The 26,465-nt window shown below is 36.7% G+C and overlaps 1 protein-coding gene across 1 annotated transcript in view; it reads left to right on the top strand.

Moving 5' to 3' along the window:
* Positions 1-26,465, top strand: part of GALNTL6 (polypeptide N-acetylgalactosaminyltransferase like 6) — a 1,234,529-nt gene that overhangs the window by 268,154 nt on the left and 939,910 nt on the right. The window lies entirely within an intron of this gene.

Below are 26,465 nucleotides of genomic sequence, written 5' to 3'. Positions count from 1 at the left end.
TTACAGGTAAGGTTTCCTAAACTTTATATCATTTTTATTGTTCTTATTTGGCCTCTCTCCAATATAACAAAACATTTTTTTAAAAATATGTGGCTGAGAATTGCATACAAGAATGCTTTCTTGAAAAAAAAGTAATCGCCTTTATTCTTTATGTAATACCTCTATTATGCAGCTAAACATGAATTCCCATTTGTCTTTTGTCAGAGTATTGCATTGCATATTCATTTTTTTAAAGATTTCATTTATTTATTTGACAGACAAGTAGGCAGAGAGGCAGGCAGAGAGAGAGGAGGAAGCAGGCTCCCTGCTGAGCAGAGACGCCCCCCCAATGCGGGGCTCGATCCCAGGACCCTGAGACCATGACCAGAGCCAAAGGCAGAGACTTTAACCCACTGAGCCACCTAGGTGCCCCTGCATTGCATATTCATATTAAGTGGGTGGGCCATTATCCACATCCTTTCTTTTAGGATTATTTTATTTTCATTGCTTAGTAATTTGTATCAGAATTTGTTCTCTCCAAATAAACTCACTCCTTTTTGAAACATACATTCTTGAGTCAAACCTATTCCAGGATCTTTAGTAATACCACATACTATACATTAACCCTCAATCCAGTATTAGCTTTATTAAATTTTGTAGGCATTGCAGTCAAATCATTCAAGAACATCTTGGGCTAATTGTCTTGCCCTCAATTGGATTTTTTTCTTCCTCCCACTTGTTGAAAGATAGTGACAAGCACGTTAACATGATTATTTGGCTTTTGGTGCCTTCAGCCTTCATATATGAACCAACTCTGACCTGAATCATTATAGTTAATGACCGATTAGTGTAAACTTGAGGTCAGACACTTTAGAACCTTGAGACAAATTGGTTTTCTAGGTCATAGGTAGTAGGGACAGTTTTGATGGTCTGTGCATTAACCTTTTCTGTTTTATATTTTTGGGACGTGACTGTGGGGATGGTTGGCGTTGCTGTTGAATGTGTTAAAATTCCAAGAGAAGTTTTCTGACCTAGAATGAATAAGATGTTCAAAGTTGAGTGAGAGGTGGGTAAAATAGACTTTATAAGACATAAATTCAAATGGGAATAAGAGCACATCCCTATGGAGTTGTGTCCTCATTGTGTGTTCTGGTTGAGACTAACAGAACCTCTCTTTCCAACTTTGGGACCTAATTGGAAACCAAGTGGGGTTACTCTCATTTCTTGCCACAATGATTAATTTAGCAATCCAGGATAAAACTGAACTGTATGTACCATCCCCCTCACCTGAAGTTGGTCTCATCAGCTTTCGTACCTGACATTTTGAACAGGGGAAAAATCCATTTTTCAAGATAAATATCTCATGTGATATGTTACATGGAAAATTTGTTTTAGTAACATTTTATAAAATCTGCTGTAGAAAATCTTCATGTTAATATGTTAGAAATAGCCATAAGCCTTTCTGTTTCATCAAAAAAACCACAAAAGCCTACATAATTTGAGTTTTGCCAGTCAATAGATTTGACTGTTCAATGTAATTTAAATACTTTTGGAGTTGGTGTTCTTTCTAACACCACTCTACTACACTGACTTGAAGAAAACTTGAAATTCCCAATTCAAACATGTTAACCGTATATTGGAAATATTTTTTACTTACAGACTTGCCGTTTTTTAAAAAAAGAAATCATGAGAGACTATGGACTCTGAAAAACAATCTGAGAGGTTTGAAGCGGCGGGGGGTGGAAGGTTGGGGTACTAGGTGGTGGGTATTATAGAGGTCACGGATTGCATGGAGCACTGGGTGTGGTGAAAAAAATAATGAATACTGTTTTTCTGAAAATAAATAAATCAATTTAATTTAAAAAAGAAATCAATAGTTAACATGATTTTGTGGCCTTTTAGACACAAAATGATTTTTTTTCCTGTTCTTGAGTCTGTTCTTTCAAGAAGATCAGTAAGAATGAAGAAGTTTTTGTTTTATGGTTTGCTCACAAAACAGACTTATCTTCTGTTCATCTCCAAATTTCCCTAAATATTTCCCTCAAAAACATCTTAATTTGCAAGTTAACGTTTTCAATTTGACAGCAACATCAAGTGATACTGAGATAAACAGAGAAGGAAGATTTTCCATAAAATTTGGCTAACATAACACAGGGTAAATGACATTCTGTGATCTAGAATGAGCATTGCAGTAAAACTGAATGAAAAAGAGGGTGCTGCTTTCCCTTTTTCAAATTTTTTAATTTGGGGCTATAGCTACAGAAGAATTTCAATTTTAATTCTACTTTGCATAAACAAAAGCTCTTTTTCCTTGATGTATTTCTTAGATTTGTATTTCAACAATGAAATTAATACCAACATCTATAAAAAAAAAAAGATTCAGCTAAGAATATACTCTGACTCCAGACTTTAGGGAAAGATAATACTTTAAAAAAAAAATGATATAGCTACGGTGCTAATTGTAACGGTTTATTTTCCTATAAGCCAACTTAGCTTCTTTAAGTGGCAGGTATAACCCAGACCAGAATAACTGAAAGTGTTATATTTGCTTATCTATCACATGCCTCAGTATGTATAGTATGTTACTTAGTGTAGCATTTTGGGTTATGTAATCTGTGCACAAATGATGGGCTTTGGGTTTTTCAGCATAGTCAAAAGACCAGTTTCATTCTTTCTATTGATTTTTACATTTAGTCTATGTATACATGCATGTGTACATATGTTGTGGGTGTGCATGTATGTTTATATTTCATTTTTATAGAAATTAGGATATCACTTACATACTTAACAGGTTGTCAAAAGCTATTTTTTGCAGTAACTTTATTTTTCTGAATTATTATTGAATTACAGTACTTTAAGGAGTGATGATTGTAATAGTGATGGTAGTGGTGATAGTGTTTATGCTGTGCCTGGTAATTTGGCAGGTGTTTCAATACCATTATGTAGATAGTACTATCCCTGAAACGTACGTGGCAAAACCAAAGTGGTTTGGGTAGCGGGATTAACTGTCCAACTAAGGATCGTACAGTGTAGTTTTTGTTTGAATCCAGGTCCCTCTGGATTCAAAGTCACTCTTCGTGCTATATCATTAGTGATATCAAAGGAGACTGAGAAACCAATATAGTGACCTGTGACATCTTTGCCTTGGCTAAAGTAATTTACAGACCTTAATTATCATTGTAAAGTATTTTTAGTTATGAAAACATGACAGGATGGATGTTTTGCATTTGAAATATTCCAATTCCTTGTGCTGCTTTAGTAAGATAAATCTCAAAGCAGCTCGCTTGTTATTTTTTTGCTTTTGAGGTTGTAGCTTATGCCATTCCTTTGCATTATAATTGTGTTCACCTTGCACTTAAAAAAAAAAAAAAAATCCTGCTAAGGAGGATCTTCAGCTCAGCCTGAGGATTGGTCTAGAGCTGTTCTGAATTTTAGTGATAAGTGCACTGATCCTTTAAGGTTTCTCTGTAGAGTGTGCCAGAGCCTCATTTCTCTGTATTTATCTATTGTTGGTGTGACTCTGCCACCCCTGAAGACTCCCCTGATCATTTCTACAGAACATGACATCTGGGCCCTTCTCATCTCATCTGGGCCCATGACATCTGGGCCCTCTTCCGCTTTGCTAGTTGGTTTCTTTCCAAATAAGCATTTCAGTGCTTTTGCTTTCTTCTCTCCACTTGCACACTCTCCTAAATGCAGAACACTTTTTTTTTTCTAACAGATATTTATCTACACTCTCAGCTAATGTCTGCCCTGATACTTCACAGAGAAAAGAGAAGCGATTGGGTGAAAGCTCCTTGGTCTTCTCCCTTCCAGATCTATCCATGCGAAGTATTATGTGCCTATGCCTCTGCCTTCCTTCTTACTACAAAGGAAAAAGTGTTTCAGATTTTGTCATTGGTCAATCTGTTTACTTCCACATGGTTTTATTCCATCCTTGTCTGCTTAAGGAATTTGCTCTTACAATTATTCTTTTTCTCCCTCACTTGATTAGTTAGGGGCAACAACCTGGACCATCCCTATCTCTAATATTTCTTACTTTAAAAGGCAGAAGAAAACAAGTAATCAATGTTAGCACCTACAAGTACTGCCTTTCAGTCTGATTTACTCTGTCAGACTTTTTTTCCCCCTTTTTTTTAAGAGAGGGAGATTGGGGAGGGGCAGAGAGAAAGAGAGAATCTCAAGCAGACTCCACACCCAGCACGAAGCACAATGTGGGGCCCCATCTCATGACCATGAGAGCATGACCTGAGTTGAAATCAAAGTCTGACACTTAACTGACTGAGCCACCCAGGAGCCCCTACTCTGTCAGACTTCTAAAGGTTGAAGTGTCCCAAGACTGCTCACAGCCCACTTCTCTTCTGTTTTCTTCACTTTTAAAATCCCTGTTCCTTTCCTCTCTCTATACCTCTACCCGAATGATTTTTCTCTAATGCCTTCTGTACAAAATTCACCTATACAGAGAGACTCTCAATTTTGCATTTGGGCTCACGTTTCTCAGCAGAGCTCCAATATGTGTATCCAGTGGTCTACCTGACATGTGCATTTGGACATCTAATTGGGATTTAAAATGTAAACTGTCTAAAGCAGATGTCTTGGTGTCTACCCCACCCTGCTCTTGTCTCTACCAAAGATGTTCAAGCGAAAATACAGGAATAATTTTTAATTTCCATCTTTCACATACCTGTTATCTAAATATCTGGCTTTAATTCTCATCAAGACCACCTCTGAAACATTTCTGAAAGTCTACTTGTCTTCGTTTCTACTACCTCCACTCTAGCAGAAGCCGCCTCCTTCACCCAGCTTCTTCACTAACTGTGGCAGCTTCCTTCCTTTAGGTATTCTAGACATACTCCATCCCTCTCAGAACGAGATCTAAACATCATACTTTACTATGTAATCTGCCTCCTGCCAAATCCGTATTGGCATCCTATGAAGACCTCCCTCTCCAGTTCTGTGTTCTAACCATTGCCTTAGAAAATGTACTAAACTGTTGCATCGTCTTTTTGCTGTTACACACAGGGTGCCACAAACTGACCTGACGTTTGGGTCCCTGCACTTGCTGTTTGTTCTCTCTAGAATGTTCCTTTGTGCCCGTCAAGTCCTATGAAAGGACTTTCCCAACGAATTCTTTTCCTCTGAGCCATGATGCTTTATACATACCATCACGCTGCTTCATTCTTTTTCATTTCTCATTGTTAGTTACTACGTGAATATGTTTAATCATTTTCCCCTCTTCCTTTAGAATGTAATCCCCAGGGAGCAGTGGTTTTGTTAGCCACGCTTGCCACTCTATTCACGATTAGTAAAGACCCTTCTGTGAGAGAATGAATGGAAAGCTTTACCGCTTCACAGGCAGGCCTTATGTAAGTTTCTTAAATTCGTTCTCCAGCATGGATACTTTATAGGGAGCATCTTCCAACAAGCTGCATAAGCAGTTTGGCACCTGCCTTCTTGTTCTGACTTCATTCACTCCTTCCACTTGGCAGTACAAATCAGGGACAAGGGCTCCCTAGCCTCCTCCTGCACAAATGTCAGCTTTGGTTTGGTTGCCATCCACAGATTTTTATTTATGCCAGCACACACAGATGGGCTAATGGGCCTCCTAAAGAGACTCAGCAGAAATTTTCCTTTCCAGCTGGAGACCAAAGAAGATGCTTAAATATGAGGAGAAATCTCCCCCAATATTATTACTGGATAGTTGGACTTATATCCTGAATATGCAAATTTCTATGTAGTTCATAATCTAGGTCAGTAAAGATGATTAACATCAGCTACATCCCATCAGTGTTCAAGAAGAATTCTTAAAATCACAGTTAATAGTGGCACTAAAATTCATTCAGCCACTATTCAGCATAAGAGATTCTTCAAAATTAACAAATTAATCATAGATATACACAGTGTACACATATATTTTGCTCATAGATTTCCCCCTATATAGTGTCTGCCATCAGATGTGTACCTGCAGCAGGAATAAGTAAGCTATAAATGGTGCTGTATCTAGGACACCTCACCCACAAAATCCCACACAGGGGATTTGATATCTGCCTTGCCTTATTCAGTCATTCCACGAATATTAGTTGAAAACTTACTTCGTGCCACGCACAGTTCTGGTTGGTGGGGTACAACATGAACAGACCACAAAACATCACCTGCTTTCCTGTGCATGCATTCTTATGTGTGGAGAAAGGGGACAGTAAGGAAATTGACAAGTACATAACTATTCATTATGCAATGGGAAGTTGTATGAAGAAAAATCAGCTGTGTAAGGAGATTCTTGAAAGGGGTGAGTGGAGAATTATATTCTCAATGGGCTGCTCTCCAGCTTCAGATAAGGTGGCATGGGCACAAAGGCTCGAAGATGAAGGATACAGGGTCATCCAGTGGAGAGGGTTCTTGAAAGTGGAAACAGCAGGGACACAGCCTTCCTATTCTAGGAATGGTGCATTCTAAAAACAGAAAGGAGGCTCTGTGGCCAAAACTGAGATATGAGATAGCAATTTTGTTTTCAGATCATTTTCATTTATAGTTTCTTACTGAGATTTTGAAATTTGTGGGCTACTTGATTGGGAGAAGATGGGAAATTAAGGAAAAAGTTAAAAACAAGGTGAAAAAAATATTCAAAAAAAGAGCAAAACTGAATAATGGAAGACGGTTTAATAGTAAATAAGAGCTCTTAACTCGCTGATTCCTAGAAAGCACAAAATGTGCTTTTAAAAGTTTATTACTCAAAACACCATTCCCGTGATAATGTCTTTGCAAGAACATTTAATGGTAACATAAGTCTGAGATATGCTTTGTTTTGGAGACTATTGAATAATATTATTTTATATTATATCTGGGTATATGAGAAGATCCAGGACACTCAGTTGTACTGATCCCAGAATTGTAGAGACACTTAATCACAGATTGTTTTGTTCATGTAATACATTTTGAAAACAATCGCATTAGATATGAGAGTCAGATATGAGAGTCGTATGATGAAGTAAAGACTTCCTATTGAGGGTGAAGAATACAGTAAAAAAGAGGGTTCAAAATGCAGTGGCTTAGAGGTAACTGAACTCGGGTAGACTTGGTAACAGGAAGGCATGCAGACCCAAGGGTAACGTGGGAGGAAGGCAGGGGTGGCCTGGAGGTGGGGTAGCCAGCTCTCTCATTTTCAACATGCATCTTTCCTCAGTTCAACCGGGGCCTCATTAACCTTAAAGACAGGTGTTTATCTTTGTTGTTCTGAAAGATAAATTTAATTATGGTTCAGTTCCATATTAATGATGGAGTATGCCATCTTTATCAAAACATTATCTTATTGGGATTCCTATGCCAACTAGAAGTTGGCTTTCCTCATTTTCCATCTACTTGACGATGATAAAATTCAAAGCTCGAGCTCATCAGGTATAGCAAATTTCCTCCAGAAAAAAAATAAAACAAACAAAACAGAAACTGTTAGATGTTCTGCTTACCTCACGGAGTTCCCAAACTTAATTTGTTGTTGTGTTTTTTTTTTTTTTCCTTATTTCTTGCTGGCCAATCAATGCATTTAGGTAGTAGAATTTTCTCTATGGAAATAAATGAAGACCAGCCAACTGAGAACAAGCAAAAGCTGTTTATTCAGAGCTTGCTATAGCAAGGGAGTCAGCTGCCATCACTTGCATTTTGGCAGAGGCTCGAGGCAGGCAGAGGAATGCGAAAGCTTTACATTGCACAAAAGGGAAGGCTTGGGTGTGCCTTCATTCGAAGTTGTTGGCATGGGGAAGCTGGAGGCAGGCTAACTAGAAGCAGGGAATCCTACGCCATTGTTTGAGGGTCCATATTTGCTTTCTCTGGTTGGTCCTAAGTTGGAAGCAGAGACAGAAATTGGGGAAGTTGTTATTAATCAAGTCTTGGCCATTTTGGATAGATTGTTACAGAAGTTATTGTTTGGCTTCCTCGGTTGTTACCAGAGGTGACAGTGTGACTTTCTACAAATCTGATCTGTAAGGCTGACTCCCTGGCACGGTTGTTGCAGAAAAGGGATTTTTCCTGGCAAGCTGCTCCAGGTTGTGGATCAGAGTTCTTTCTATTCTAGATACAGTCTGGTCATTGTCCATTTGTATATTCAGGATCTCATCTGTTTATTAGTTCATTTGTTCCTTTTTGTTTTTCTTTTAACCAGTGTTTTTGATTGTTGCAGCAGATGGTTTGCTCTGGGAATCTACATCACCAGAGTGACAGAATGAGGAACCCCACCACTCCCTTATACTTACAAAGCAGTTTATTGTGCTGACAGTTCTACAATACCACACTTGGATGGTTTCAACTGGTTACTTTTTCACAGTTCTCTTGGTCCATCTTCTCTCAATTTTTAAATTTCATAGTAACTATGAATTTGGTCTGCAAATTTTCTTCTTTTATCTTCTTTTTCTTTCTCTTTTTTTCTCCAGGAATTTATCCAATTTCACAACTTTACATATATTCTATAAATTGACAACTTTCAAAATTATGTGTTCAGGGACGCCTGGGTAGCTCAGTCAGTTAAGCTGCTGCCTACAGCTCAGGTCATGATACTAGGGTCCTGGGATTGGGTCCCACATTGGGGTCCTTGCTCAGACGGGAGCCTGCTTCTCTCTCTGCCTGCCTGCCACTTTGCCTGCTTGTGCTCTCTCTCTCTGACAAATAAAGTCTTTTAAAAAAAATATGTCTTCAAATAATATCTCCTCCTGACTACATATTTGTAAAATATAACCAATTACTGGACATCTTCACTTGAATATTTAGAAAGCATCTCAAACTTCTAGGACACCATAGAATTATTCAAATTTACATCCTAATGTACTGCCCATCTCTAGTTCTTATACATCTGTCTTAGCTTGGTTTGCCCTAACAGAATACCATTGAGTGGGTGGCTTAACAGAAATTCATCTTCTCAAAGTTCTGGAGGCTGGAAGTCTGAGATCAGGGTGTTAGCATGGTTGAGTTCTGGCGAGAGCTCTCTTCCTGGCTTGCAGATTGTTGCCTTTTGGCTGTCTGCTCACATGACCTTTCCTGAGTGAGTGTGTATGGAAAGAAAGTATGATCTTTCTCTCTCTCTCTTCCTTTTCTTATTGAGGCACTAAGTGCATCATGAGGACCCCATCCTCACGACCATGCAAAGCTAATTACCCCCCAAATTCCCCATCTCCAAAAGCTATCACATTGGGGGTTGGGTTTTAACATGTGCTTTTGGGGGGCAGGGGATGAGGACACAATTCAGTCTAAATGACATTTTTATTCACTCATTTGCTCAGGTAACTGGGGGCATGGGATCCTTGAGTCCTCTTTCCTCACACTCCATGTCTAGTCCATCAGTGAGTACTGTCAGCTTTATCTCCAAGAGTAGTCCCTACCCAAAAAAATCTCAACATTTCTGCCATTGAAATCTGAGCTCAGGACACTGTAGTTTATTGACTACCAGAAATCTCCTAACTGATCTACTTTTCTCCATTCTTTCCCCAATGTAGCTAATGTTTTACAGCTTTATCTCCAAGAGTAGTCCCTACCCAAAAAAATCTCAACATTTCTGCCATTGAAATCTGAGCTCAGGACACTGTAGTTTATTGACTACCAGAAATCTCCTAACTGATCTACTTTTCTCCATTCTTTCCCCAATGTAGCTAATGTTTTACATAACTTCATGTGGTCACTGTGATCCTTTTTGTGGGTTGTGAGGCCCTACTTGATCTTCTTCCTGTCTGACTCTTAGACGTCACAGGCTCCTCTCTCCTTTTCTTTCACTAAATACACATCTCTAACATAACCAATCATTCCTGTCTCAGCAATGTGGCATTTCCTATTCCTTCTGCTTGAAGCTGTCTTTCCCCAGACTTTCACAAGGCTATTTACTCAAATATCATCTTTTCAAGAGGACTTTCCTAGGGTCTTCCACATTATCCTGTATCTTCATTATAGCACTACAAGCCCTTAAAACAATGTTTATGCCAGATACAAGCTCCTTGAGGTACTAAATCCATTTTTCCGACTCACTGACATAGCCACAGTATTGAGAACAGTACCAGCCTCATAGCAAGACACTGAATAAATATTTGCTGGTTGATTAAAAGAAACTTTAGCTCAAAGAGTGCTGGTAGTGTAAAGATAGTGAAAGAGCTGCAGTATTCACGTTTCTTTGGAATGTGGAAGTGTAGGGTGCTTTCTGGAGTTAACAGCTGGCTGCTATGACTTTGATTGCCTATAAAACATTCATAGGTCATCAGGGAAAAGAGATAACTATAGATACTTCATTCCCTTTAGAATTTCACCTGGGGAAATAAACAAAGGTCAAGGAATTTTGATTGATTCTGCCATTGACTAGCCATTCTGAAGCAGCAGTAATTAATTAAAGAACTAAAACTTAAGTATGAATCATCTCTTGCCCGAGATAAAGCCCAGCAGTAGGGCTGGCAACTGGTGAGAAGCACCATAACTCTAAACTACAAAGGGGTTTTCAAAAATTGTAAAATTTAGCTGAGGGACGAGCTCTTCAATTAGGTAGGAACAACCGAGGACAGGTAGAGACTGTGTCAGTTGGACCCTTTCTGCCAAACAAATCAAGCCCTAATGTTAAGGATTCAGTTTTGGTGTACTTGAAAGAGCATTGATCTTGACATAAAAAAAAAAAAAAAAAGAAAAAAAAAAAGAAAAGCAGGCTCAGAGTCTCATGTTTTCTCTACTTAAGAACAAGACCCTTAACTTCTAGCCTCTACTCCTTCACCAGTAGAATGAGAATAATAATACCGGGTTCATAGTTTATTATGGTTTCTAAGCTATAAAATATTATATACATTTTAGGAATTCATGTTAAGTATTTTTATACTTTTTCTTTAAGTGAAATATTTTTGGCAACCACTTGTATATTACATTTTAATCAATAAATGTTTAACTTCCTTAAGAATGTTCATTCCTGGGGCGCCTGGGTGGCTCAGTGGGTTAAAGCCTCTGCCTTCGGCTCAGGTCATGATCCCAGGGTCCTGGGATCAAGCCCCGCATCGGGCTCTCTGCTCAGCAGGGAGCCTGCTTCCCCCACTCTCTCTCTCTCTCTCTGCCTGCCTCTCTGCCTACTTCTGATCTGTCAAGTAAATAAATAAATAAAATCTTTAAAAAAAAAAAAAAGAATGTTCATTCCTAATTCTATAATCTCTGTCCTGATTTGCCATTAAAAAAAAAAAAAAAAGGTGTCTTTGACTCTTGCAACCAAATATACAAGACCTGCATCACAAGGTGATTACATTAACCTGTAAATGCATAAAACCTTATGTTTGTGACAGAGGTTGAGGGGGGATTTAATGAAATTAAACAAACAAAACATGGCTGGTTAGTTTGAGCTGGTTCAGTGATATTTCATGTTACAATGTCACAAGTGGATTTCTGTTGTCCATATTTGCGTTTGTTTTGGGAGTCTGCCTTAAATTTGAGGCATCATAATCTTCATACTTTAAAAGTGAGGAAGTTTTTTTTTTTTTTTAATTGGTTGCAGGCAGTCATATAACTATGATGATATCTAGGTTTAGAAAAATTAAGTCATGCATCCACACTAGGCAACACTCTGGGGTAATGTCCTAAAAAACAAAACACTCACTCTATTCATCTTATATAGTGTACAGTGCAGCACAGAAGACAAATCTTAAAATAAGCAAATGGCATTTTCACATTGCAAGACTGTAGTTGTAACTGTGGCAAGTGCATCAGAGAAGAAGCTATTTCCTATGATCATGTATACCTGGAAGACTGCTTCTCAATGGGGAGGTTGTGGGAAGAGTTTTACTTTGCAAAAATGGTAACTTTTCAAATATGCCATGCCACTTTTGGGAAATTTTGTTTCAGTTTTAGAGGTTATCATTTAATAATGCACTACTTTTAAATTATTTTGTTCATGTTATGGAATAATGATGTTCATATTAATAGATAATCCTGCATGTTTTCTATCTTGCTTTTTAACTATCACTTATTGTAAGAATATTGTATTTTTTTTAAGATTTTATTTATTTATTTGACCGAGAGAGATCACAAACAAGCAGAGAGGCAGGCAGAGAGAGAGGAGGAAGCAGGCTCCCTGCTGAGCAGAGAGCCCGATGCGGGGCTCGATTCCAGGACCCTGGGATCATGACCTGAGCTGAAGGCAGATGCTTAACGCACTGAGCCACCCAGGCGCCCCAAGAATATTGTATTTTTAGGATACTGTATTTGATTTCTAGCCTGTTTATGTTTAGAAAATCTTGCATTTATTCTCCTTTTGCTTATTTTTTACTATAAACCTTTCAATAAGCATTTCAAATAATTGAAGAGCTGCCTGATTCTGATTTTTCCTCCTTACTGCAATACTATGAAATACATTTTTTCAATTGAAGTTATTTCTATTTCTTCCTTCCTCTCTTCCTCCCTCCCTTACTCCCTTCCTTTCTTTCGTCATCGTCTCCTTCTCCTCCTCCTCCTCCCCCTCCTTCTTCTTTTTTTACAAAGACCTTTTCAAGCCTTATTTGTATCTTACTGCTTAAGAAAGAAAAATGTTCTGGGGCACCTGGGTATTGGTTTCAGTCAGGTCATGATCTCAGGTCATGGGATCAAGCCCCACATCAGACCCTACACTCAGTGTGGACTCTGTTTAAGACTCTCTCTCTCTCTCTCTCTCTCTCTTCCTCCGCCTTCTCTTTCTCTCTCTCAAATAAATAAATAAATCTTATAAAGAAAGAAAAATATTCCGGTAAAGATTGCCTATAGGTTCTACAACAACTAAAATAGCCCTTACATCTCCTATCTGCTCTAATACACTGCCAGAAATATGAGAGAGAGTGAGAGAGAAGACCACTCATTGCACTGGACAAGGTGAGCAATCATACAGAACAATATGGAACTAGCAGGACTGAGCGAGCTAATTATCCCTGAAGCATCCATTATCCTTGTGAGTAATGTATAGTTTAAAAATACATTGGGTATCTCCACACTGTTCTCTAAAGTGGCTGCAGCAACTTGCATTCCCACCAACAGTGGAGGAGGGTTCCCCTTTCTCCACATCCTCTCCAACACATGTTGTTTCCTGTCTTGCTAATTTTGGCCATTCTAACTGGTGTAAGGTGATATCTCAGTGTGGTTTTAATTTGAATCTCCCTGAGGGCTGGTGATGATGAACATTTTTTCATGTGTCTGATAGCCATTTGTATGTCTTCATTGGAGAAGTGTCTGTTCATATCTTCTGCCCATTTTTTGATATGATTGTCTGTTTTGTGTGTGTTGAGTTTGAGGAGTGCTTTATAGATCCTAGATATCAACATTTTGTCTGTACGGACAAATGGATAAGGAAGACATGGTCCATATACACTATGGAGTATTATGCCTCCATCAGAAAGTTTGAATACCCAACTTTTGTAGCAACATGGATGGGACTGGAAGAGATTATGCTGAGTGAAATAAGTCAAGCAGAGAGAGTCAATTATCATATGGTTTCACTAATTTGCAGAGCATAACAAAAAACATGGAAGACATGGGGAGATGGAGAGGAGAAAGGTGTTGAGGGAAATTGGAAGGGGAGGTGAACCATGAGAGACTATGGACTCTGAAAAACAACCTGAAGGTCTTGAAGGGGTAGGGGGTGGGAGGTTGGGGGAACAAGGTGGTGGGTATTAGGGAGGGCACATATTGCATGAAGAACTGGTTGTGGTGCAAAAACAATGAATACTGTTACACTGAAAAGAAATTAAAAAAATACATTGGGTATTCTTGAATTTCTAAGATATTTGAATGATCGTGTATTGTATAAAACTATTTAATCTGTTTAGTTAGACCATTAACTTTTGCTCATTTAATTGTCTAGGCTCTTTTGCAGAGGCATGTTTGGCAGAGGAAAAAATTCCATTCGGTGAAAATGCACCAGTGAGATGCACCAGGGTGTGTGTGTGTGTGTGTGTGTGTGTTTCCCTAATAGCACCCCCATTTTGAGAATTGACCTAGATACCCAAGAAGGTCTTCATTATTGAGAATTTGTGTTTCTCTTGTGGCTTTCATTTGCTAAATTAGCCTCTGCTTCATATTAAACATTGATAACTAATGCCACTTTATTGCTGCTGGTCCTGTTCAGCATCTCTTTTTGCAGAACACAATCTACATAATTAGAAAATAGCATGACTTCTGCATCTAACCCATCAGGAGGGTAAAGATGTTGTTCTCTTGCTCTTATTTCATATGCCGACCTTCATAGCATTGATGTAATAATAGCCTTCTTTCAATTTAATAGTGGTTATAGGTGTACTGAACTGTCTTGAGAAAAGTACAAATAAAACAAAGAAAAGATATAAATTTATTAAGACAAGCAAAACCTCACATTTAATTTAGATGTCAAGTAAAATTTGGGGAAAATTTAGTACTTCAGGAAATCACTATATCTGTACTGTCACCAAGAATAATTGCAAGACAAATGAGACAAATAGCATGCCTCTTATAAACCCGTCCACAAACTACTTGGAGTATTGCTATGCATTTTATATTCATATTTTCCCCATTATTCATTTATGTCCCATTTAACTAAAGCTCATAAAAAGATTTTAAGGTATATTTTTTAAATGCCTGCATGTAATATCTCAGCTATCTATTAAAATGTCAAGTATTAGCTATGATAAGATCGAGGAATTATAAAAAAATATATGAGGCCAATGTTTAATTTACTGATATATGTATATAGGTAACTAGTAAATTAAATTCTATCAGACTTGATTAAGTATTAATGAAATTCATGGAAATTTCTCAACTATTAAAACGGAAACAAAAATGAATTGGCTGCTTCAAGTTTCTTAAAGTAAACTTGAGGAGTCAGTTATATATAGACTTGGTATTTTAGATTCAGTACTGTGTTGGGATAGTAAACTAATAGAGTCCATGTTGATGCATGGTCATTTTGTTGTCTTTGAGGGGAGAGTGCTTATTTGTATCTTTTTACAGGGAAGTATCTTAAATGTCATTGAAAAGACAACTTTTACAAACTCACTGACCATAGGAGAAGAATGTTCATATTGCTGTTTCAACAGTATTATTATCAATTTGAGAGTTCTCTCTCCATGAATGTATGTGTACATACATACATACATGCACAAAAATATGTACTATATACTAAAATCCTCATCTGTCTTTATCTACATCCAAATCCAATATATCATTCGATTTGTATCAATATCTGTCTCACCATTTTTATCTATTTACTGTAGATATCTATAAAAAAATGAGATTTTGCTATTCTTTTCTTGCTGAAGCACATGTCATAGATATTTTTACTTTTTTTTTTTTTAAATATTTTATTTATTTATTTGACAGACAGAGATCACAACTAGGAAGAGAGGCAGGCAGAGAGAGAGGAAGGGAAGCAGGCTCTCTGCTGAACAGAGAGCCTGATGTGGGGCTCGATCCCAGGACCCCGGGATCATGACCCGAGCCGAAGGCAGAGGCTTTAGCCCACTGAGCCACCCAGGCGCCCCTGTCATAGATATTTTTAGAAGTAAGGTCCAGGTACTTTATATGTATCTGTGTGTAAAATATATTATGAGTAGATAAATCTAGATCATTATTTTACTAACTACACAGTATTCCGTTATATGGTGTTTCATATTCACTTGACAAACTTTGCAGTATTGATTATATAGATTATTTAAGAAACTTTCCTATTACAAGCCAAGCCTCTATAAACATCTTTGATTAATTGACTTATTATTTTATTAGCCCTCTTCCTCTAATTTCAATTTGTCAGTCATTCATAAAGTATGCACATTTGCATGAATTTATACCTATTACTGAGTTGTCTCCTGAAAGGTACCACCTACCTCCCTCTTACTTTTTCATAATACACATCACCATTGCGGTTAAAGTTTTGCCACTCTGGTGAGTAAAAGCTGGGTAGCTCATCATTGTTTTCATTTTCCTTTTCTTACTAAGTTCATCTTTTCATTTGAATAATGGATTTCCATTCATTCTCTTTTTTTATGTCTTGAATTGCTTTCAAATATGAATTTCTCATTTTTCTACTGGAATAATTACTCATTTTTAAAGGATAATTTTTAATATAATAGGGATATTTACGTACTATCTCTCATAAATATGACAGACATCTTTTCAAATCAGACTTTATTCTTTTTCACTTTATGATTTCTAAAAAAAACAGCTGGAAGTAGTTTCTGTGAGGAAAATCTTAATGTTCGTGTTATTAGTTATTTCTAATGTTTTTTTCTTTGTGATTTCTTATTTTACCTTCATGCTTAGGAATACCTTTGCTGTATGACGTAGACTATTCACCTGTAATTTATATAATGCTTAATTTTACATTTAATTTTTTTACTATAAAATAAGAGTAAATACAGAATTTGTTTCATTTTAGGTGTGAGAATTTTTTTTTAAATTACTCATCATAGTACAAACATAAATTTTTTAAAAATATTTTATTTATTTATTTGACAGAGAGAGATCAGAAGTAGGCAGAGAGGAAGGCAGAGAGAGAGAGAGAGAGGAGGAAGCAGGCTCCCTGCTGAGCAGAGAGCCCAATGCGGGACTTGATTCAAGGACCCTGAGATCATGACCTGAGCTGAAGGCAGAGGCTTTAACCCACTGAGCCACCCAGGCACTTCACAAACATAAATTTTTAAATAAGCATCTCTATAGCTTTGAAATGCTGCATTCTTATCTTTTAGGTTTACATATAGGTATGTGTCAACTTGTATCTATGTGTAATTTATATGACTATTACATAAATTATTCCATACTTATAAGTGAAGTGCAATAGAAATTTATAAACATGCCTATATGCATATATGTATATTTGTATATATTAAAATGTTAATGCACATTTTTATGTATTGTATGTTATATATGAGTAGACAAACATATAATTCAAATCTGATTCTTAATTTTTTTGTGGAATCACTAATATCATTAAAAGGTCATTTACATACTGCATCAAGTATTCCACTTAAATATGTAAATTCCACTTAAATCCCTGCATAGGAAAAATACTTCTAGGTTACCTCTGCTCTACACTCTTCCTTGGGCACTGATATTCCTAGGTGCCGAGAGCACACCCAGGGCCGCCTCTCTTGAGCATATCCTAGTGCATCACTATTATGAAACTCTGTCGTGTGGTGGCCCTTAATTGAAATCAATATCCTCACAATCCATTTAGAATAATGCTCTGGAGGATATTTTGAATGCACAGTGTTCAAATAACGTATAACAGCCAAGTGCATGGATATATAAAGGCAAAAGGGGGTAGAGAAAGCACAGACATATAGAGGGGCAGGAAAAAGCTGGAACTGAGCCCTCAAGTGAGTGTATCATGGAAAGTCCTCCTTACTCTTTATCTTCAATCTATATTCATGAGAGATTAAGAAACAAGAAGCTGCATCTGGTATTTGTTTGCACTAATTCCAAAATAATTGAAATAAATGTGAACTTCGCAGAAAGCTATAAAGCTACTAAAGCTATGTGTCTGGATGTTGACAACCTCTGTGACCTAAGCTATTGTCGTCATCTGCACATTCGCTAGGAGAAGTCCACTTAAAAAAATAATTACAACTTCTTGCATGTAAAATACAGAATTGCTGACTTTTGCTTGCTTTTTTGTCATTGTTTTCTAATAATCATTGCTTTCTTCTGAGCCTCAATCTTTTGTAAAACACATGTAGACATCATATTTTTCCATGAGAGGGGAAAAAAAAAAAAGACATAAGAGGCAATTTATCTCCAAAAGCAGATAATTTAGACCTCAATTATCAATGATACAAAAAGATTCACAACAGGATTCCTTAAATGATGATTTTCTTTTTATAGTTGTGAGTAGTTCTACTCCCCCACCCCCACCCTGCCTCACATCACTCACTTTTTGGCAGAGAGAAAGAAAGAAAAAGAAAACCCAAGAGCCAAGTTTGGTAGTCACTTTCATATAAAAGATAAATATAATTTCATGTTTCAGAAAATATGATAATATATTGAGAATGATAATTTAATTGTAGTAATAAGGTCTACATGAAAAATACACACACACAACATACACAGATGGCTTGCAAAATAACTTAGAAAGTAACTTTATGCATAAATAAGATAGTACAGAAACTATGTCTTACAAAAAAGTTTGAGATATTTTGATTGCTACGTTATCCTTGATCTCTTACTGGATCCTGCTTCCTCTGTGTAACTTCCCTGTATCATTCCAAATCTTACCCATTATTCTGGGATTTTTCCCTAAATCCATCATGATGTTTTCTGGCTGTGTTCTCTCACTCATTTGTACTTCTGTATTACTAAGCCCCTCAAATTACACAGCACACAATCCTATATTAACATATTATGTCAAACTTTTTCTTTGAAAGACTTTATTTATTTATTTGACAAATAGAGATCACAAGTAGGCAGAGAGGCAGGCAGAGAGAGAGGAGGAAGCAGGCTCCCTGCCGAGCAGAAAGCCCAATGCAGGACTTGATGCCAGGACCCTGGGATCACAACCTGAGACGAAGGCAGAGGCTTTAACCCACTGAGCCACCCAGGTGCCCCTAAACTTTTAATATGTAAGCTTTTCACATATTTGATCCATGTTTTTTTATGTTATTTGTCTTCTGTATCATAATCTGTTTTGCTAGAATAGTTGACCAGCAAGGGTGGTAAAGTGAGTTTGTTGTTTTCATGACACAACTGGACATACGTATTTGACTTGTCATTACGTGAGTCTACCAGTCATGCCCTCCCTTTATTTTATCTACTGAAAAGAGGTTACTGAAATGACCTGTGGATTTGATCCAGCTTAGCAGATGTCTGTGCTTTTATTATTCATTATATGTCTACACGGCTTTTTAAGATGAAAAGAGGCCCTCTGTAATGAAATACACAGAGACTTTGAAATCAGGAATACTTGGGTTTGGATCTTAACTTTGCCACATAATAACTGCAGGACCTTGAAAATATACTTTGCTTGACTCTCAGTTTTCTTATCTGTCACAGTAATGAAAATCCTGCCTATTTACATACCCTAAGGACTTGAAAACCTAAGTTTTAAAGTTCCAAGCAAAAAGCCTAAGTATGTAAGTTTCCAAACAAATAGTAGTAGTTGTTATTACAAATCCTACTTATCAAAGTGTCACAAAAAATTGAGATGAATCAACAGAGAAAGTGAAGTCTTTGTTCTTAATTACATCGTTGAAAATACAATTCCATGAAATAGATAGGAAAAATATTAATATTTGGAGCTCATTGCCTAGAAAATTAATGCTTGGAACATGTAAAGACATGTTTGTGTATTCATTTTAATTTGTACTTAACACTGTAGTGGATAGTGGTTATACAATACTTAATTTAGTGGCAGAAACATGCATTAATCAAATAATCACACAAATAAATTTAAAATTCCATCTGTTGCTAAAATGCCTGGAGTGGGGGAAGCAGGATAGAGGGTGAATGCAAGAGCAGGTGTGCTGATGCAGGTGCAACAGGCAGAAAGCCACTGCGGGAGACCTGGCAACAAGTAATGGTAGTAGGTTCAACTAGGTGGTAGTCAGTGGAGAGAAGTGGACGGATTCGAGTGATATATTCAAAGTCAAGTCATTTTATTATTGAGGGATTAGGTAGAGAAGAAAATAAAAGGAAACTAAAGGTTCTTTTTTTAAGATTTTACTTATTTATTTGACAGAGAGAGTGAGAGAGCATAAGCAGAGGGTGCAATAGAGAGAAAGGGAGAAGCAGGCTTCCCGCTGAACAGGGAGCTCGATACAGGGCTCGATCCCAGGACTCTGGGATCATGACTGAGCCAAAGGCAGATGCCCAACCATCTGAGCCACCCAGGCACCTCGAAAATACAGTTGTTGTTGTTGTTTTTTTAAATATTCTTCTGCAACTGCATAGTAAGCTCTGGGGAGGGAAGTTCATTTGGTTCAAAATAGAATGAATTCGAAGTGGCTTTGGGATGTCCAAAATGAGAAATCAACTAGGCAGGTGAAGCATAGAGGATCTGACTGGGCCTAAGATGAAATCTGGGACGTTGTTTTTGAACTTGTGGTTGGAGATGAGATCACCAAAGGGAGAGAACCGAGTAAGATAGGAAAGGAGCAAATAGTTGAGCCTTGAGGGGTGTGTAGAGGGAGATATGCCTGCCAAGAGAGAAAGAGAATGTATGTCCAAAACAAAGAGGAGATTATGTCAGTGAGGCCAAGTGAGAAGAAAGTTGTAAGAACCAGAGACTGGTCATCATTCTTGAGTTCTGGCAAGTTAAATAGGGGGAAAATGCAGAAACTCTCTTACTATAGTTAATACAACAGATGTCATAAATGACTTCAGCAAGTAAATGTGAGGAGATGATAAAATGGATGAAACCTGGGTAGCTAGGGTTGAGGATGGGACAAAAGCTGAGGTAGAGAAGATAGCTATGAGTAATGACAGTGTTTTAATAATCTGTGGGTTTACCCAGACTGGAGGGAGAAGGATTGATTTCATTTGATGAACCTTTCTCATGCCCTTGATTCCTTCTCTCTTTTGCTGTTCAAATTTAATATCTAGAACTCCAATATTGTCGGGCACTGGGTGGTTCAGTCGGTTAAGCGTCAGCCTTCAGCTCAGGTCATGATCTCAGGATTCTGGGATCAAGCCCTGCATTAGGCTCCCTCGGCTTCTCCTCCCTCTGCCTGCCGCTTCCCCTACTTGTGCACTCGCTCGCTCTCTCGCTCTCTGTCAAATAAATAAATAAAATCTTAAAAAAAAAAAAAAAGAACTACATTATTTCCTCCAAGGCATGCTCTTTCTGGAATCTCCATCTCATCTCTCAACAATTTGAAAAGGCAAAACCTTGAGTGTTATCTGTACCTTATCTCTTTATCCCATGCCCCACAAATAACTTGTGAGTAAATCTTGTTGCTTCTATCTTCAAAATATATTTAGAAATGTGAATGTTTTCATCACCCCCACGGAAAACTCTTTGGCCCAAGATTTGGTCATACTTTACCTGAAGAATTGCAAGATCTCCCCTTTATCTCACTGTTCTTTTACCCCAGCAGCACAGCCAGGTTGGTCCTTTTAACGTGTATGTTAGATTCTGTAATTATGCTCAGAACCTTCTACTGCCATCCTAGCTTACTTAGAGCAAAAGCCAAAGTCTTTACAATGACATTCAAAGCCCTACAGGATCACTGACTTAGCTCCAGGGTTATTATTCTCATTGCTGTTTCTCAAACACAAAACAACACTCCAAGAACATTCTTGGCTCAGGGCCTTTGCACTTGTTCCATTTTCTAACAGAAACAGATTTCCCCTAGATATTCATCATGGCTCATTCCCTTTAATGTCTTTCTGGTATTTTCTCAAATCTCATTGTATCAGTGATGCCTTGCCTGATAACATTTCTCAGAATAGCAAGCTGCATTTCCTTCGTCCCAACCCCACAACATACCTTATCCTTCTTCTTTTCTTTATTTTGCCCTACGGTACCTCTTGTGTGATGTATTATGTATTTTATGTGTTCATCTGAGGTATTTACAGAATGTTCCTCTCCCTTATAGCAAAGCTGTAGTAGGGAAGAAATTAAGCTGATGTTTATCACTGCCTTATCTCTAATGACTAGAATAGTGCCTCATGCATTGAAGGCACTCATTTAACATTTAGTAAAGAGATGAAGAAAGCCATGAAGGGTGGACACCCTCTACTAAGGGTAGAACCTGTGGAAGCTCATTTAAGAGGTGGCTGAATAAGAGTCTAACAAAAGAAATCAGGGAGCAATCACAAAGTATAAACAATACTTGTAGAATGATGTCATTGAGAACAAGAAGAATCGTGAAGGAGGTCACAATGTGGTTACTTATGCCAAAGGCTGTAGAAAATTACACAACATGAGACCTGAAATATTAACTAAGGATTTGTCTAAGAAGAGGTAATTGATGCCATTGAATCGAGGTATTCATGGGGTATTTAGTTACATGTTAGTGTGGAAACTAGGTTACACGAGGTGGAAGGAGCTGGGACATGAGAAAATGGAGGAATGAATGGAGGAAAGCCTGAGAGTGCCAATAAGCAGGGAATTCATGGTCATGGTCAAGGGGAAAATGTTTAATTTTACATTTTTCTCTTAGGTAGGGACTGAGTAATGTAACTGAAAGAAGAAAAAAAATGACCATATTATAACCCAACTCTTTGTTGGGCCATGAAGACAGATCTGCGGTACAACTGCTGTTCTGCAAATGGATTACAGCACGGGAGGTATTTCTGTGAGCCCAGACCGGCGGCCTTCCGTCAAGAGCTGTTTCACATGGTTATAACATTGCACAGGACAAATGGTAACATTCTTGATGTGGCCCATGATGTGAAAATAGTAGGTATACCTGTCCTCCAAGAATTCCAACACATCTGTCTAGGGAGATGTATTATATCCGTTTCAGAATTATTAATCACAAAAGAATGAAAAGAGCCTAGCTGTTCATCAGAAGGAGAAAAAGGATATATAATTATACAATAAAACATTACTCTGCAATTAAAACAAAACAAAGCACCTGTATCTGCAAGGAGAATTTTTACAACCATGAACTCTATAAAAAATTTAGCCAAACGGGCTGACTTGCTCATTCTTTTTCATATTTGTAAGGAGCCCTGTTTTACTGTTGTTGCTTTACTAGCTTTCCCTTATTTTCATGCTTCTTTGAGGACACCTAGAAAATTATTGGAATCTCGGGGTTCCAGTTATTTAATTTTCTTAAATATTAAGTACAGGCTCAGTTTATTCCCCAAAACAGGTTAGAAGTAGTTATTTTTCAAAAACAGAGTCAAGCAGAGGCATCCGGTGAGCCCTGTGGCCACCATTTGACTTCTTTTAAAGGATCCTGTTTGCACAGATGTCTGTAATCAGCATTTCCAGTATCATAAACCAGATCAGCTGGAACTGAGAAGACTTACTGGGCCACAACTTTTGAATCTCAGCCAGCACCCTCTTCCGGGTTTTCCCCAATTCAGAAAGTATTGTTATTTATTTATTTATTTATTTATTTATTTTAATTTATTTTTTATTTTCAGCATAACAGTATTCATTATTTTTCACCACACCCAGTGCTCCATGCAATTCATGCCCTTTATAATAATGCAATCTAGCGCACAGTTTGTAAATCTGTTTGCAAGTCTACAGCGTGATTGTTCCAAAATCCTGCTCATTCCAAGTCTATGCATCTTTCTAATCTTGAGACGAATTTACAAGGACAGTTTTGGTGTTTTGTTTTATTTGTGTTAAATGCAGTGCTCAACATAGTTTAGCCCAAGATATGTCTAGAAACTTTTGCTTGTTAAACTGACCCGTGGCTCTTTGTAAAGGTTGGATCAGCTAGTTTGGCCTCCCATATGTTGCATTTTTTCATCAATAAGTCTTAATATTACTTTACCAGCATATTAAATCATGTATAGGTCAGGTAAAAATCTACACTTACTAAAATACAAGAATGAGCTGGAGAATAAGCATAGCCAAGAAGCAGCAATATTAAAGTATATCACATTCATTCTCATGTAAAATAATTCACTAGGATCCTTCCTGAAAACTCAACCAGCAATTTGAGAATTGCTTATTTAAATCTCAACCAGTTATCAGGGAGAACTGAGCTTTTTAAAGCTGTAAAGCGCAAGATGGTATCACCACAAAAAATTAGAGTATCGTTTTTGGTAGAAAATTTAAATAAAAGAGACTATAACAAATTAAAAAAATTCATACACATAGTTAAAAAGAAAAAAAAATCTAAATATATAGTAATCAGTGAAAAATACCAAGTGTGCGTCAGTAAAAATTGTGGAATTTCTTAATTTTGGTATCGTCAGTTATTAAAAATAACCATTAAATTTTGAAGATCCTGAACAAAAGAACATAGGGGGAGTATATGCAATAAATAAATAAATAAAAATAAAAAAATATGGGGGAGTGATAAATCACCCATGGGTAGCAAAATCACCCCAAAACATTTTGGAGCAAAGTAAATTAATGGCCAAGAATACATATTAGAATTAGAGCATTTCATTATGTGATTAAAAAATGTATAACAGAAAGAATTTAAGTCAGAATTTCAACAAGATAACTGCTTCCCAAGTTCGTTGAAGTATTATTCACAATAGCAAAGAAATGGAAGCAATCTAAGTGTCTGCCAAAAGGTGAAGAGATAAAGAAAATGTGGTAAAGCATACAATGGAATATTATTCAGCCTTAAAAAAGAAGGAAATCCTCCCATTTGCAATAGCAGGGATGGATCAGGATGATATTATGCTAGGTGTAATGATCCAGACAGAAATACAAATACTGTATCATCTCACTTGTGTGGAATCTAATATAGTTAAACTCATAGAAGCAGAGAGTAGAATAGTGGCTGCCAGGGGTTGGGGAGAGGGACAAATGAGAGTACAGAGTTTTAGTTATACAAAATAATTTCTAGAGGTTTACTATGCAGCAGAGTGCCTATAGCTAAAAACACTATATTGGATATATAAGATTTGCTAAGAGAGTAGATCTTATATTAACACACACATACCCACTAATGATGATGACGACGGTGATGATAATAGAGATGTGAGAGGAAACCTTGGGAGATGATAAATATGTCTGTCACCTAGTGGTGATGTTGGTTGCATGGGTCTATACTTATCCCTAAACTCATTGAGTTGTGTAAGTTAAATAAGTACAGCTTTTACATGCCAGTTATACCTCCAAAAAGTAATTTATACATTTTTATTTATATTTATCTCACATATCTATATATACACATAAATATGTAATGGGAAAATGAAAGGGACACTAATAAGAGTTAAACATTGGTAGTAAAATAACTAGTGGTTTCATAGAGAAACATATTTATAATACTTTGATTTTAAAAATATTTTATTTTGCAGAAAAATAAAATTATGTTAAGTGTATGTTAAAATTACTTTCAAACCTAAATATATTTCTAAATCTAAATATATTTTTAAATGTTTTTACAATATTGAACATTTTGAACAAGAAAAATATGCCTTTGGATGAAGTTCAGTTCCTTGTAGGAAGTAATCTAATACACCTGCTAGAGTCAATTTCAGCTTTATATTTCCTTAATTTTGTGCTTAGTCACAGTTTTCATTTTATGACTTCTCTAGCCTGACTGACCTCCTACTCAAGTATCTAGATTAGTGCTTGCACTCTGCAGCCCTTCACAAGTACTTCTAGACTAACTTTATGCACCCTCTGCGAACACTGCAGCCTTTGTACCCAAACTTAGTCACCCTGTGCTTGTTATTACTCACACTGCCACAGAGAGTTTGTCTATGTTTACATCAACCAGAATTCTATCAGTGCTGATGGAGAAAAGCATTCATATTCTCTCTGCTGGTATTGTCGCCTAAATGAACTGTCCTGAGGGATTTAGTAAGGTCAAATAGTAGAGATAATAATTTATTAACCTTTCTGATTAGGTGCACACATTAGCTATAATTAAACTGGAAATTAATACTATAGTATTTTAATGAATAATATAATTATACTGGAAGATCTATTTGCAATATGTTCATATATAACATGTGAAGGGAAAAATCTTGTCTGACGCATTCATTTCCTAGTTATTTCCCTAAAGCTAAGTTCAAAAGAGAACTATTTCCAAGAATCATTCACATTTTTCAATTTTATCCTCATGCAAGCCGGCTTTGTTAAATAGATTTAATTATTGGACCTTTAAACTTGATTCTAAACGTTTTATGCAGCTTATGATTACCTTATTAATTTAAAATAATATGCCCAAACTTTACTTCTTAAATATTAATAAAACAGCATTCCTTGTTGTATTGAATGTTCCAGTGTAGCTTGGCATCTTGTCCACAAGGTAAGGAACAGAATAGAATCTCTCTCTTCTCTGGGACTGTTTTCCAATTCTTTCCTTCTATTGTGGAGGATGAATGACCTGTATTCAGTTACCCACTGCAGCATCTTTTTAATTTTAATAACCCTTTTAATGTTTAAAAAGACGAGAAACAACCCAGGTGTCTCTCTCAGAATGAAATAAACTGATATATATGCAAAATAAAACACAATACATCTTTTTAAAATGAGGTAAAAACATATGTAGTGATAGATGAAAAGCTTCGTGATACATTGCCAAGCAAAAGAAAGCAAGGTGCAAAAGAAAGTATATATATCATGCTATCATCATGAAGAAAATAGGGAAAATAATATATATATGTATTTGCTTATTTTTTCCACAAAGGTTTTTCTGTAAAGACATCCATTAGTAATACAGAGAGTGCTTACCCACAAGAGATGAAGATAACCAATAGAAACAAAGGTAGTGGTGAGATTTTTTTTTCATAGTACATCTTTTTTTAATATAATTATATTAAACTGTACATATGTATTAACCTCTGGAAAAATAAATTCTAACAGTTAAAGCATTTATATTCTATTTTTTTTTGTAATAAAATACTTATTATAAAGTTTCTTACTGTAGATTGATCCCAGAAATTGAAAAAAAATAAAATTTGCCTCATTAAAA

The sequence above is a fragment of the Mustela nivalis genome (genome assembly GCF_964662115.1).
Source record: "Mustela nivalis genome assembly, chromosome: 4".
Classification (NCBI taxonomy): Eukaryota; Metazoa; Chordata; class Mammalia; order Carnivora; family Mustelidae; genus Mustela; species Mustela nivalis.
Note: the sequence above shows the minus strand (reverse complement) of the source record. Positions and strands in the feature narration are given on the sequence as shown.